This window comes from Misgurnus anguillicaudatus, chromosome 25 (genome assembly GCF_027580225.2).
Source record: "Misgurnus anguillicaudatus chromosome 25, ASM2758022v2, whole genome shotgun sequence".
Lineage (NCBI taxonomy): Eukaryota > Metazoa > Chordata > Actinopteri > Cypriniformes > Cobitidae > Misgurnus > Misgurnus anguillicaudatus.
Window position 1 is genome coordinate 24,650,581 of NC_073361.2, and position 14,631 is coordinate 24,665,211.

Below are 14,631 nucleotides of genomic sequence, written 5' to 3' on the forward strand. Positions count from 1 at the left end.
ATATCTGCAGAAACTGGGCTGTCAAAATAAACGCGTTAATAACGCGTAAACGCAAATTCATTTTAACGGCACTAATTTTATTAACGCGCGATTAACGCAACACGCAATTTCTGTTTGACCCACAGCTGGATGAATTGAGACGCAGCAAGTGACCAGCGCTGTCTAGATGAGTTGGAGCTTTTCATAAAAATAAGAACATTAAGCTCTCGTCTAGCGAATCCAATGCTCTAAATAGTCGTTAAACATCTAAAATGCATATTTCTGCACGTGCAGTTTTCTTTATCTGCACGTTTTTTGTGAGGTGTACCGTCCCAAATCCATATAAAGCAAAGATGCGTCTTATTTCACTTTTTAGTTTCGTTTTTAAAGCATTCAGAAATTATAGAAAATAGACTGCAGGATTTTCTTGATGTTAAAATAATTATTAAGAGAGATAAAGTTCGGGACCTGATTGATGTTAAAAGAGTTATTAAGAGTGACAAGACTCAAAAGCGATGTCTGACGCAGACGTCTGAAGCGCATGCACACAAACGCGCGAGTGCGTGACCCTGATATATATAGACATCTAACACAAAATTACAGGTTTAAAATATCTGTTTTGACAAGAATTCACGCAGGCATGACCTATAATCTGTTATATCTGAAGTGAATGTTTGGTTAACTGTTAAGGAAAAGTATCTGTTGTGTCATTATATTAAACCCTTGCATTATCCATCTTAAAGTGGTCTGTCTCAATGTCAAAATTAAACAATAAAAGAAAAACATATATGTAACATATATTGATATTTTTTTGCTCTGCGTTAACATGTGTAGTTCTGTCATGCTTTGTCAGATTCCAACAATTGTTCCAATTGTTTTGAAGTTTCTTAATAGAGAATGTTAAAATATAAATAACACATTTTTGAAAATTTGCTCATTCCAACTCAATTTGCCAGCACAGGTCACAAATGATGCAGCAGCAAACAGAAATGGAGAAAGAACAAGGTCTTCTAAAGGAAAAAACATTTATAAAACTATGGCTGATGGTTGTGTTGAAAATGCATATAGCATATATATATGCATATAGCATATATATTATCCAAATCCATGCTGATTAGAGCATTAAAAACTTGAAAAATGTTACATTTAGGTAAATTTAGAACAGATAAAAATGTGCGATTAATCGTGAGTTAACTCATGAAATCATGCGATTAAATATTTTAATCTATTGACAGCCCTAGCAGAAACCCTTTAGGTTGTAAGCTAATATTTCATAATAAATGTCCACAGATCTATATACTGGAAAAAACATTTATGTTGTCCGATTACTGCATCCACTTGTGTCTGATTTTGATGTCAGATCAACCTCTGATTTTGATGTTGGGTGAATGTTGGATTTTTACATCAATATGTTGGGCAAATGTCAAGGTGAATTAAGACTATTTAAGACCTGAAAAAACCCTTTAGGTTTCTGAAACATCCTGTCAACATTTGATACACCATCAGTGCTGAATACAACATCACACACTGCAGTCCTTACACAAATGTACTAAGAAAATGGTTGTTGATAACAAACTACAGCTACAATAGTCAAAGGTTTTCACAAAAAGAACCTAAATAAACTTAATTTAAATTCCACATAAATCTAAACTCTTTAAAAATTCTTTTTTTAATCTTTCAAAATAAAAGTTGGGTTACAAGCTGATGCCAGTCGATGCAGACAGCAGAGAGAGAGCAAAAATTATGTTATCTTTCCAAAAAGGAATCTGAAACATATAATTTTCTGTTTTAAAAAAGAAAAATTTTATTGCATATCATATACCACACTATTTAGCAAGTCATAGCATATTGTTTCACCATAAATATCATATTAAATGTAATAAAATACTCAAATAAATAAATAAACAATTGCATGTTTTCGTTAAATAAAACTTCATCAATAAATCAAAATATATAAAAAAGGAATAAACAGATGTAAACTGCTCAGCATCTACAATAAGTGTGAAAGCAAAACATAGCTGGTTTCCTTTTTGCAACATATTTCAGTTGGCGTTTCCCCTGCAGTAAAGTCTTGTATGTTTACGGTTTGCTATATGTAATACAGGGTGTCTTGTTTAAATAATCGAGATCTTGCTGTTGTGGTTTGGTGAAGATTAAGTTCAGAAAGAAGAGCCGCATAATCCGTGCTGACATCAGGGTTTAAAGACTTTCCTTTTGTCGTGGCATATTAACTCTTTCTGTAGATTTAAAGAACAGAAGAAATTTATTGTAAATGTAATGTAGGTCCAATATTCATTAACATGTCTATATTTTCATTTGAACTTTAAAATATGTCCATATGTATACATCCTAAATTGTATACTCTTGAAGTGTTTTAAAGTTACACATTTTGCATACGCTTTATCTAAAGCTACTTACAAAGTATACATTTTCTGTCAGTATGTGTGTGCCCTGTGTTTAAAACCCATGACCTTTTATCCATATGTGTGTGTTTTCTGGGAATCAAACCCATGACCTTTGAGCTGTTAATGCAGTGTACATGAACACAAATATACTGTACATATTGTGCCCATTTATAAAGATTTTTATGAAAAAATAAATTCAAACCTTTTCCAGAAACTCATTGAGCCATGAAGCGTTTGGATCGATGCAGTACATCCTTCTATTGTCTGCTAATCTGTAGAGTACAATTTTTTTAGATTAAGTGTCATACTACATTTTGTACATGAAAGAGAGAGAAAGAAAAAGTTCAGAAGCACATGTATTTTCCTTTTTGAGATAAAGAGAAGAGACTTACATTACAGCTTCACGGCATTTCGGTGTTGCAGACACTAAGAAACACTTTGTGATATTGCTCTGAACAGGTTTCTTTCTGAGCACTTTACAACATATTGTTTTGATTGGGTCATGAGAAGTCACTGCAGAGCAAATCAAAAATACATCTGTTTGCCATTTGTCTTAAAATTAGTTGAATTAAATCTGAAATAATATTTTTCATTTGAATTGAACATCAAGTTTAAAAATGACACACTGCACAGTCTTTAAGTATTCTAGCAAATGCAATCTTGTATCCAGTGTGCACCGCCATATAAAAATGCCATTACAGTACATTATAAAATAGTTTACAGAAATACTGTAGGGTCCCCAGATCTGCTGGCCCAGTCCTCACCCCTCTACTGTATGTCTCTAGCAGTATATAATAGAGAAAAACACTCACCTCCCGATGTAAAAGCACAGACCAACATGACCAAACAAAAAAGAAACAAAATTTGATGAAATCCCAAAGACAGACGCATCTTTGCAGTAAAGTCCGAATGCTGTAAAAATCCTTAAATCGTATGCTGCTTGTCGACGTCTGTTGCTTTTTAAACGTTAATAAGAGGAAGCTTTCGCAACACCTTTGGTCATGCTTATGAATAAAGCGTTTGGAATAACTTACGCCATGATTAATCACTTTTCGATGACATGCACATTTTTTAGGTTGTTTATGAGTAATATTAAAGTGTGTTATTTTCACTGATCTATGTTTATGATGTGATGTTTGACAATTCTTCTGACGATGAAGCATTCACCTAAATGTAACAGAAGAAAAGGAAACTGTATTCAGTCATTTTGTTCTATAGATTACTTGAAAACATGCCTCTTTGACACGGGGTCCCATGGCGGTTCGTCAACCTGATCTCACAAATTTCCGTGGCATAGTCACGGAATTTTGTGCTCATTTTTCCGTGGCATTCTCACGGATCTCCGCATTTTTCCATGGCCCTGCTACGGACTGTCTTTTTCCGTGGCATTCTCACGGATTGGTTACTCAACTGTTTTGTCCTATTTTCTTACCATTTTTGCTTCGGTTTAGGGTTAGATTTACATGAAATGACATCCCAGCCCAAACCCAACTCTAACCCCAACACCAGGCAACAATTGTTTAAAGTTTAGAAAATATAAAATAATAAATCAGATAAAATAGTATAAACCAATATTTAAAGTGACATACTAACGCAAACACCAAATCTAACCCTAAACCGAAGTGAAAATGGTTTGAAAATAGGAAAAAGCAGTTGAGTAACCAATCCGTGAGAGTGCCACGGAAAAAGACAGTCCGTAGCAGGGCCACGGAAAAATGCGGAGATCCGTGAGAATGCCACGAAAAAATTAGCACAAAATTCCGTGACTATCCCACAGAACTTTGTGAGATCATGTTGCAACCTCGGTTCGTGGTGGTATAACCTGGTGTCCTTAAAAAATATGATTTTGAAGTCAAACAATATTTGATGAAATGAAATTAGGCATCAAACAAAAATGCATTAATAGGCTAATAATAAAAATAAAACTTTATAAAAATAAGGGTTCTTATTTTGAAAACTAATAATTAATTCAAGTCCCTGGTCCCCTTCTATCCATTAAGGGGTCCTTGGCCTAAAAAAGATTGAGTGCCTCTGCTTTAAATAATTCAGTAAAAAGTAAATGTTTAATATTAAACCCAGTAGTGAACATTTTTAATGGTGTCGTAATTTATGTTAAGCCATTTTTGTATGGATACATACATTTTGGCTACAAGAAAGCTTTTGAACTATGTCCTTTTTGACAACATGCCCCAATACCTTATATGGAACAAATGGTCACATGTAAGTAGTACCATACAAATAATAAAACAACAACATGTAATCAAATAAATGAGTGTATACATGGCAACCAGCCCTATAGTCTTCATTACACACTGTTACCTTATTTGGTTGTAAACGTGTTTGTAAGATTGCTAACATGTCTTGTCACATCCCCGTCAACTTCATGTATGGAACAAGAACCCATGACACATACAAAATTAGCCACAGGTGCAATATGTTCCAGGCATGAGTTATTTTTATGTCTAGTAATGGACCGTTATAGCTTTCGTGAGTTAGTCACAGCCAGGACAGGAAAACCCCATGGTCACATGACAATGTGTTGCAAGAAGTGTCATCACAGCTTTAACATATTTAAAATTGAGAAAGGCTTTATCTTTCATACCGAGACATAGACTGATAGGAGGTAACCCTCGAGTCACAATTAGCAATTACAACTCCCTCATTGTTTATAAAGGATTCATAAAAATACCAAATATATCCTCTTGCTCCGACGCTCTTAAAAATAAAGGTCTTGTGTGGTTTCATGAAGAACCGTTAACATCCAGAACCTTCCTGTTGCGCAAAATTTTCTTACAAAAAAAAAAAAGGGTTTCGAAGGGTGTACTCACATTATGCATACTATACCATACCCGAGTACGTTTGACCTCAAAGCACAGTATTGCTAGTGTGATCTCTCCGTACCAGTGGGCATATCCTTATTTTTAATAGTGTATAACACAAGATTATTTTCTTGTGTTGTATAATCAACAAACAAAAAATCCAATAAATAACTTCTAAATAAGTCTCCAACCTTTTTGTGAGCAAGGACTACCACAATTGATAAAAAAGCGGGCGATTTTTTATATAGTCTATACGCAAAACTTTTTTGTTTTACTTGTTGATTTTATATGATTTTATTTGATATCAAATAAGCTAATATAAAAAACGGGAAAAATAAAAATTATTTATTTATTTATTATTTAAAATTATCGCGATTAATTGCATACAAAATAAAAGTTTGTGTTTGCATATTTGTGTGTGTTGTGTGTAATTATATATATATATATATATATATATATATATATATATATATATATATATATATTAAAATCTAAATAAGTAAATATAAAAAAGCGAATAAAAAATTATATATATATGCAATTAATCACGATTAATCTTTTGACAGCCCTACAAAAAGTAATAAATACATTTTAAAATTGAGAAAGGCTTTATCTTTCATACCGAGACATAGACTGATAGGAGGTAACCCTCGAGTCACAATTAGCAATTACAACTCCCTCATTGTTTATAAATGATTAATAAAAATACCAAACATATCCTCTTGCTCCGACGCTCTTAAAAATAAAGGTCTTGTGTGGTTTCATGAAGAACCGTTAACATCCAGAACCTTCCTGTTGCGCAAAATTTTCTTACCAAAAAAAAAAAAGGGTTTCGAAGGGTGTACTCACATTATGCATACTATACCATACCCGATTACATTTGACCTCAAAGCACAGTATTGCTAGTGTGATCTCTCCGTACCAGTGGGCATATCCTTATTTTTAATAGTGTATAGCAAAAGATTATTTTCTTGTGTTGTATAATCAACAAACAAAAAATCAATAAATAACTTCTAAATAAGTCTCCAACCCTTTTGTGAGCAAGGGCTACCACAATTGATAAAACAGGGCGGGCGATTTTTTTATATAGTCTATACGCAAAACTTTTTTGTTTTACTTGTTGATTTTATATGATTTTATTTGATATCCAATAAGCTAATATAAAAAATCGCGAAAAATAAAAAGTATTTATTTATTTATTATTTATTTATTTATTATTAAAAATTATCGCGATTAATTGCATACAAAATAAAAGTTTGTGTTTGCATATTTGTGTGTGTTGTGTGTGTAATTATTAAGTATACATACATACATACATACATACATACATACATACATACATAAATACAATATATATTTTTAATTTATATATATATATATATATATATATATATATAATATATATTAAAATCTAAATAAATAAATATAAAAAAGCAAATAAAAAAATTATATATATATGCAATTAATCACGATTAATCTTTTGACAGCCCTACAAAAAGTAATAAATACATTTTAAAATTGAGGCTATTAATAAAATGTGCTTTTGCGGGCATCTCACAGACTCTCTGCAGGCACCATGTTGGAGATCACTGTTCTAAATAATAAGGGAATTTTGTCTCATTTTATGACACATCATCAATACTCTAAAAACGGATGTGTTAAAAACAACAATCAGTGATATTTTTAACACATTTTGGGTTGCTTTGACCACAACTTGTGTTGTCACTTTTATTTATTTTACCACTAAATCAACACAGAAAGTCACAAAATGTGTTAAAATGAAAAATAATGTGTTAAATAGCATAACACATTGCATAGGCGTCAGAAGAAAAAAATTGTGGGTGTGGTCCATAACATTTAATGGAGTAGATGCCCATTTCTTGTATTCTCGTGATGTTTAATTAAACAATTGTTTTTATAGCCTAAAGCTTAAAAGTTTACCTTGTTGTGTCACGGGAATAAAGCAGGCGAAAGTAGTAAAAACACGAAATGGACTTGAGTCAAATTTATGACATGGCTCACTCCGTAAAAAATAAAGATTAAGGGCTGCTCCTGGCTTATTTTAAACTTGCCTGTACATCTGCTACAGTATGCTTAAAAAAAGCAAAAATAACATAAAAATGATCACATAGTTCACATACCATAGTTGTGAACAGTACCTATTTCTAAAATTAAATAATTGTAACAATTTTTATTACTTTCTATGTTTTTTCTTGATGTCTCTGCAGTGCTTCTTGAAAAAAAAACAGATGATGGAAGATGTAGCCTAATGATTATAGTGTGAAGGGACACTGATATTTATCTTTTGTCTTCCTATTTATTGGAATTTCACAGTGTAAAGGTCAGTAGCAGTGGAAGTGGGTCACACTCTGGTTTACATATTTTATTCAGCTTTCTAAAGTGTTTAGTCATGTTGTTGTTGGGTAATATGCTACACCCTTAAGCCTGACGATAATGTCACATGGCCAAAAAAAGTGATGTTCTGGAAAAATAACATATCAGACTTTCTTAGTGAGTGACCCTTGTGTTTATCCGAGATGTAATGCTTCTTGGTAAACCAGCTGAAGTTTAGGTGATGCATGCAAAGATAGCAAGACAAGACAAGAAACCACAGCTCAGGAAGTCAACGCATTCAAAATGAAATCATTATAAATACTTTACTTACTTATAGGGCCCACACCCAATTTAACCTTATAGATATTTTTAAAGTGTTTTAAAGTGTTTGAACATTAGTCATCAGGTCTGTGAAAATAAATGTACGGTAACACTTTGTAAAAGCGTTGATTAGGTAACTAACAATGTTATTAACAATATTAGCGATTAACAGTGTTAGCAAAATACTTATTCAGCATGTTTGTGAATGTTATTTGATGCCAGTACAATTGTTCATGTCACTTCCTTGTGCATTAACCCATTTAAACATCAAACACATGTTACATGTGGCACAGCCAACGCATTTGAAAAGATTTTTAGATTAGTGGTTAGCACATCTACACCACAGATGAGACTGATGATAAGAAAACAGAAATATTCCTACATGAAAAAGACATGTCTAAACATGTAAATGGTGTGACTATGTATTCACAGGTTATATATTTTACTTTATTATTTTAGATTACCTAAAAGCTTTAGCAATCAACATTATAATCCTTTAATAATCATTACTATTATGACTCAATGGTTTAAAAAGAATAAGAAACAAAAAATTTTTTTTGTAATAACTGAAGAATACAGATCTCTATGTGAAACTAAAAAGACATCCACCTGTCGCATCATGCTGTGTTCATGTAAATGGATTTATTTGTATTGACCGTAGGTGGACGTAGTCTTAAATTTTGCATAGGCCTATGCTATACATTTAATCTGAGGCACCTTGTTCTTTATAAATATTTACCATATTTACTACAGTTACCAATAGAGTTATGGGTTCTTCAAATCGCATGTTTATTAGCTTGAATCTTTTTAATGAGTTGGGTAATACCAAGTTACTTCTATACAGTTTCAGTATTACAACGATGAATGTAGGCTACAGTAACCATGGTTACCATGTCACATGCACATACAGTAAGGGCTGTAAATGGAGCCTTATGAAATAAAATGTAGCTGTTCTTACATAAAAATACAATTAAATTATGTATTTTGCATAAGAAATACTTTTTGACATTAATATACAAAAATATTTTTTTAAATTTCAAAACACTCGACCCACATTATTCCTTAAAGGGCGTTTATGTTAGTATGTGTGAAATATTCTGCATGAAGGTGAATTAAGTCACGAACAAGAACATACTGTACTTTGTGACTATAAACTGTAATTTTTATCACTATGATGACAAATGTTCTCACCTTTAAAAAAATTGCTTTGCCAATTTTATAATTTGTGCAGAACGATGACCAAAATATTGAATGACTCAATATCGCCCCCTTATGGTCGTATTTACCAAGAAAACTGGTGTATGCCGCCATCTGCTGGAGACTCAGTGTCAGCATGAAAAATGAAAGCAAAAAATCTGTTATTTTTCACAGAATGTTCACAGAATGTGATTAAAAAAATGATGATTACAGCCACAGGGAAGCTAAACCTATAAATAAGTATATTGAATCTAATGAATATGTTAAATATTAGCTAACTTACAAAAAATCAAATCTACATTTTATAATTTGTCACCTTGTCATTTTTTAGTTTGATTAGTTTTTTGAGACTTTGTTTGTAACTGCTTATCTGATGATTTAGAAACAAACATGTTTTTTAAACAGTTTAGCTTTCTGTCTTATTCTGGAAGTAAGTCCTGCTTACTGCATATTGTGTTTTTTTCTGATAGATGTAGTTACTGTTGCTTTCGCATAATGACATATATACATCATAAATTATTATACATTTTGTTTTTTCCTTGCGGTCTGTGTAGAAGTGAGTCATGTGTGTCTTTAACATTTACATTTATTCAAAATTACAATGCAATAGCAGGTATACATTTTTTGTAAGTATGTGTGTTCATGACCTTTTATTGTGTTAACACAGTGCTTTACCGCTGAGCTACAGGAGTACATTAAGTGAGGATTGAGGGCTGTAAATGTTCCTGTGAGATTCAACAAAAGTAGATGTGGCTTTAAAGGGGCCTGCTTTTATCGCTGTGGGAAAAGGTTCTCATGTTTAAATTTAGTCAGTTCATACATTTGTGGTGAGCTACTGTATGAGGTATTACGCATCGAGCACACATGAGAGAAGGTTTTCAATGAGATGACGTTTTTTTCTGTTAGAGTGAATGAGTGTACAAGTCTGCAATGTGTGACGTGTATAGGCCTACATGTTAGAAACAGTTGGGGATTTAGATTTGGGAATCTGTTGATTTGTTTCTTTGGCCTCAAATTAATACATTGGATACTTCTGTTGCGATGCTGTATGTTTGATGTACTGAATCTACATCTACAGTATTTCTTTTTTCACTATACTTAAACAGTAGCAACCAGTCATCAAACAATCATCAATATATTTTAATTAATTACTATCAGATGTAAATGTGCATAAAAGAGTTGATACATTTTAGTGTAACTCCTCTGTGCTCACCACAGTCAGGTTTCAGAAGAGATGGGTTAGCTGACAGGATATCTTTGGTGAGAAAATATGGGGGCCCTCACAGTCAATCTGAATACTGTAGGTTGGTGGGCAATGTGTGTACATGGGTGTTTTCCATACAAAGTCGTTCTCATGGGGTCTCATCAAATTCATACTAGTACATTTTACTTCATTTCAGACAGTCCCAATTTACCTGTACCGGGTCGACCCTGTACCGGGTCGAGAATCAATTATCATGACTTAATATAAAATATTCCTTTAATTTTTAATGGTCATGGACCCAGTCCCACATTTGAGATACTGTTTGAAAGCTTAGAATCTCTACTTTCTGCAGATAGTAGAGATTCTGCAGAATATGCATCACTTTGAGATATATTTTACTGTAAGAAAGTTATTTACAGTTCATTTGCACTATCACACCCCCCCCCCCCCATATTTTTATAGCATTTAATATTTCATATTTTTCAAGTATGACAAACATGGGCAAGTCTTATATCAAATGAAAGCTCTCACTCTCGGGAATAAGTTCTTTTTTCTACATCGTTATTTTTTATCTATTTTCAACACATATTCAACAATCGTCGAATGAATAATGAGGTAAAAAATCTTTTGTAAACGTATGTGAAACTTGAGCGTGAACTGCCTCAGATATCACAGATAGCCATAAATGCCACACCATCTTTTATCTTAGGTCCTACTCTAAAAAATTAGTCCATTCACAGCATTTTCTTTGGTTGTGTGCATGAATAATCCTTTGCTATTTATTATATGTGCAAAACAAAAAAAACTTCAGTAAAATAAGAATAACTTTTGAAGAGATCATTCTTTTTTTGGGTGTTTAAGGTCTGCTGCTGGTAACAACCAGAACTGTCTGCAGTCTGCTAGAGCACCCAGAACCAGAGTTATTCACTTTCAAAGACAGTGTTTTCAACATAAAAAAAGACAATTTGGTGTTTCATCATATGAAAAACAACATAAATAACAATATTTGTCAAAAACAGCAGCTTTTTATGCAACATCAAAGGGTTTTCTGTAAAAATTATATAAAGATATTGCATTTATTCCACTGTATGTGCTTATGGGGACACTTCAAATATTTTTAGGCGGAAATGAAATACAAAAAGAGTATTATTTCTCCCTTCAGTTGGAATAGAATTACTTTTGCATAGATTATGATAGAGAAAAAAATCCTTTTTCCTCTGTAAGCTGACAATTGCTGGAATTAAACACACTGTAAAAAAAGTCCGTAAAAATTTCAATGTTATTGCAGCTGGGTTGCCGGTAATTTACCGTAGATTTACATTTATGTTATTTACTGGCAAGAGTTTGTTCAAAGTTAAATACATTTTAAACATTAACAAGTCTTTATCTTTACAGAATAAAACTATACAATAACAACCTCATGCAAAGCATTCTGGGAACCAGAAATCATCATCAACCTTTTTCAGTTTTTTGCCTTAGATTTTGTTTCCCAGAATGTTTTGCCTGATGCTGTTTTTTAGTTTTACTCTGTAAAGACAAAGACCTGTAAATGTTAAATGTTCATTTAACTTTGAACAAAATGTTGCCAGTAAATAACATAAATCCAAATCCACGGCAAACCACCGGCAACCCAGCCGCAATTTCTACGGATTTTTTTACAGTGCAAAACTGCGTGCAGGTTTTGTTACCACTCAGGGCCAGAGTTATACACTTTTAAATACATACATCAAAAAGTGCCTATTTATTTTTGTGCTTATTAGAGATCTGATGACACATACAACGATGTTTAGCACTTTCAACAGTGTTTTATGTAATTTCAAAGGGTTTCCTGTAAAATTATACCAAACTTTTGTATGTACACACCTCTGCATGTGGGTATGGGAAGCTTTTGAAATTGGGTAGGCCAAATTCAGGCGGAAATCCCTAAAATAGCCTCAGAGTGTAAGAAGTGTTCAACTTGTTATAAGTAGCATTAGATGAGAGTATTTCCTAAATCAGTGGTCTCAAACCCAAACTGGCTTTTTTATTGAGATGAGTGAGCTGCATACATTCTTTGGTCTTTTGCAATTTTTTTTGTCCTAATCTTAACCTCTGCATCCACACACTCTTGGGCACACATATTCTCTAGTTCTGCGTTGAGGGGTCTGTGTGTACTTGTATGCTTGTGCATGTGTGTGCGTATATAAGAGGAGGAGAAATATTGTGAAATATTAAGATCAGTCAGTGTCTATCAATGAAGCCCACTATCGGTCCTCTTGTGTGGCTTTAATCTTGATTTGTCTCAATGCAGGTGAGTCTCACATTGTTTTGTTTATATTCCTGATGCTTGGATAAAAGTTTTAATGTGCTTTAATACACATCGGAAGCATACATTCTGTAAAATATAATATTGTAAAGTTTGTTAAAAAATACAGTTTTTATTGACCACTGTTTGTTTTCTCACTGAAGAAAGTCAAGTTCCTATGAAAACAAAAGACATAATAATACCTGGATAATGGTGGATTATAGGATCCAGAAAGCCGGAATTTGCCCAATCAGTGCTATTTTGTAAGTTGAAGGTACAATTTGTAAGATATTTGCAGTAACATATCAAAAAAACCACAAGGCCAGTGTTTAAAAATTTATCCAGCTGATTACTTACAATATCTCTAAAATGAAGATTATGAGATTATAAAACAATTATGAGAAAATTGCCATTCTAAACAGAACATGGTGATCATAAAGGGATGGACATGGTCAGAAACAATGCTCTGGTAGGCTGTGGCATTTAAACGATGCCCAGTAAACTGTGCCAAGAAAACATCCCCCACACCATTGCATTAATGAGAAATTGAACAGGTGTTCCTAATAATCCTTTAGGTCAGTGTATGTCATTGTTATTATTTTGATTGTGTTTCCTCTGCGGATTCTACAAATTGCATCTTTAACAGATAATCAAACCTAACTATAAAACTAGTGCTCAGATCCTGGAGCTCTATCTTAAAGCAAAGTCACATCTAAACACTTTCCTCCTCTAATTGATTTTTTTCTACCTATCTGATTATTTTTTGTTTAATCTCTAGCTTGTTGAAAAGAAAGAAAAAGAAAATATGCTGATCCAGAGTCAGACGGCGTCAAAGGTGTTATGATAATAGTGGACACAAAAGAAAATACATAAAAATGGAACGTCAATGGTATTGTGTTAACCATAGTTTCTACAGAAAACAATTAGGATAAACTTAATATGAACCCACACAAACTTAATCTCCATTTACAGTTAGGCTATTATGAATATATCAGTTTCTATTATAAAAGTTTCCACTAGAGCCATTCAGGGTTCTAGTCTAAAGGGGGGCACACACCGGACGCGCAGCTCAGCGCCGTGCTGGGCTATTCTAAAAAAAAATCAAACAAATTGTTTTCTATGAGTATACGCACACCAGGTGTGCGCTGCCCGCGGCGCCCAGCTACGACTCAGGAAGTTGTTCAAATCCCTGTCGCGCCACAGACCACCACTCACATAGTTTAACATTAAATAACATCATATTTGTCCCAAATCCTTAGAGATTAACATTGGCGCTAACGTATATTTTGCATTTTAAAGTAGACGCTATCTGATTACCTCAGAGTTGTCCTAGACGCGACTCGACACAGCGCTGAGCTGCGCATCCAGTGTGCGACCCCCTTAACGCTGTAATGTATATAAAATATATAATGTTGTAGGTAACACAAAGAGACTTTTATAATTTTCAAATTTCAAATATATTATGGGGCAATGTGTTAATAAATTAATTTAGTTATTTTGATGTTTGGAGTGAATGGTCTTTCCCTCTGTCCTTGCCTTAACACATTAAACACTGTTCTATGCAAGTAAGACATTTTAAATTACAGTCGACAAACAGTTGGCATCTGCCATACTGATGCCATTGTGCAAGTTTTTTTATTATTATTATTTATAGACCGTGGATTAGCTATTTTAGTTCAAATCTCTCTGAGAGAGCCTTTTCTGTTGACTTAGGAAACCTTTCATCCTTTTCTGCTTTAATAAAGTGTGGGGTTCTGCAAGGGTCAATTTTGGGTCCAGTTTTAATTTCTATTTATGTGCTTCCTTTGGCTAGATTTGTCAGAAACATAATGTATGCTATCATCTTTATGCTAATGATACTCAGCTTTATTTGATAAATAAAAATGGGAGATAAATCGGCCTTACATGCTCTCTTTGATTGTATTAATGGTAGAAAGAAGTGGATGGCAGCTAATTTTCTTCACCTGGATGAATCCAAGACTGAAGTGATAGTGTCTTGGAATCTTGGAAAAAGTTTAAAGGTGCAGTGTGTACATTTTTGTGGCATCTAGTGGTGAGGTTGCGCATTGCAACCAACGGCTTAGAGCT

The 14,631-nt window shown here is 33.2% G+C and overlaps 1 long non-coding RNA gene across 1 annotated transcript; it reads right to left on the minus strand.

The window, feature by feature from the left end:
• Positions 1–416: 416 nt before the first annotated feature.
• On the minus strand, positions 417–3,726 carry LOC141362100 (uncharacterized). Its single transcript, XR_012368061.1, has 4 exons — positions 3,197–3,726; positions 2,777–2,897; positions 2,587–2,656; positions 417–2,216 (listed from the first exon to the last, which is right to left on the minus strand). It is a non-coding gene; the product is annotated as an uncharacterized lncRNA (long non-coding RNA).
• Between the last annotated feature and the right edge of the window lie 10,905 nt (positions 3,727–14,631).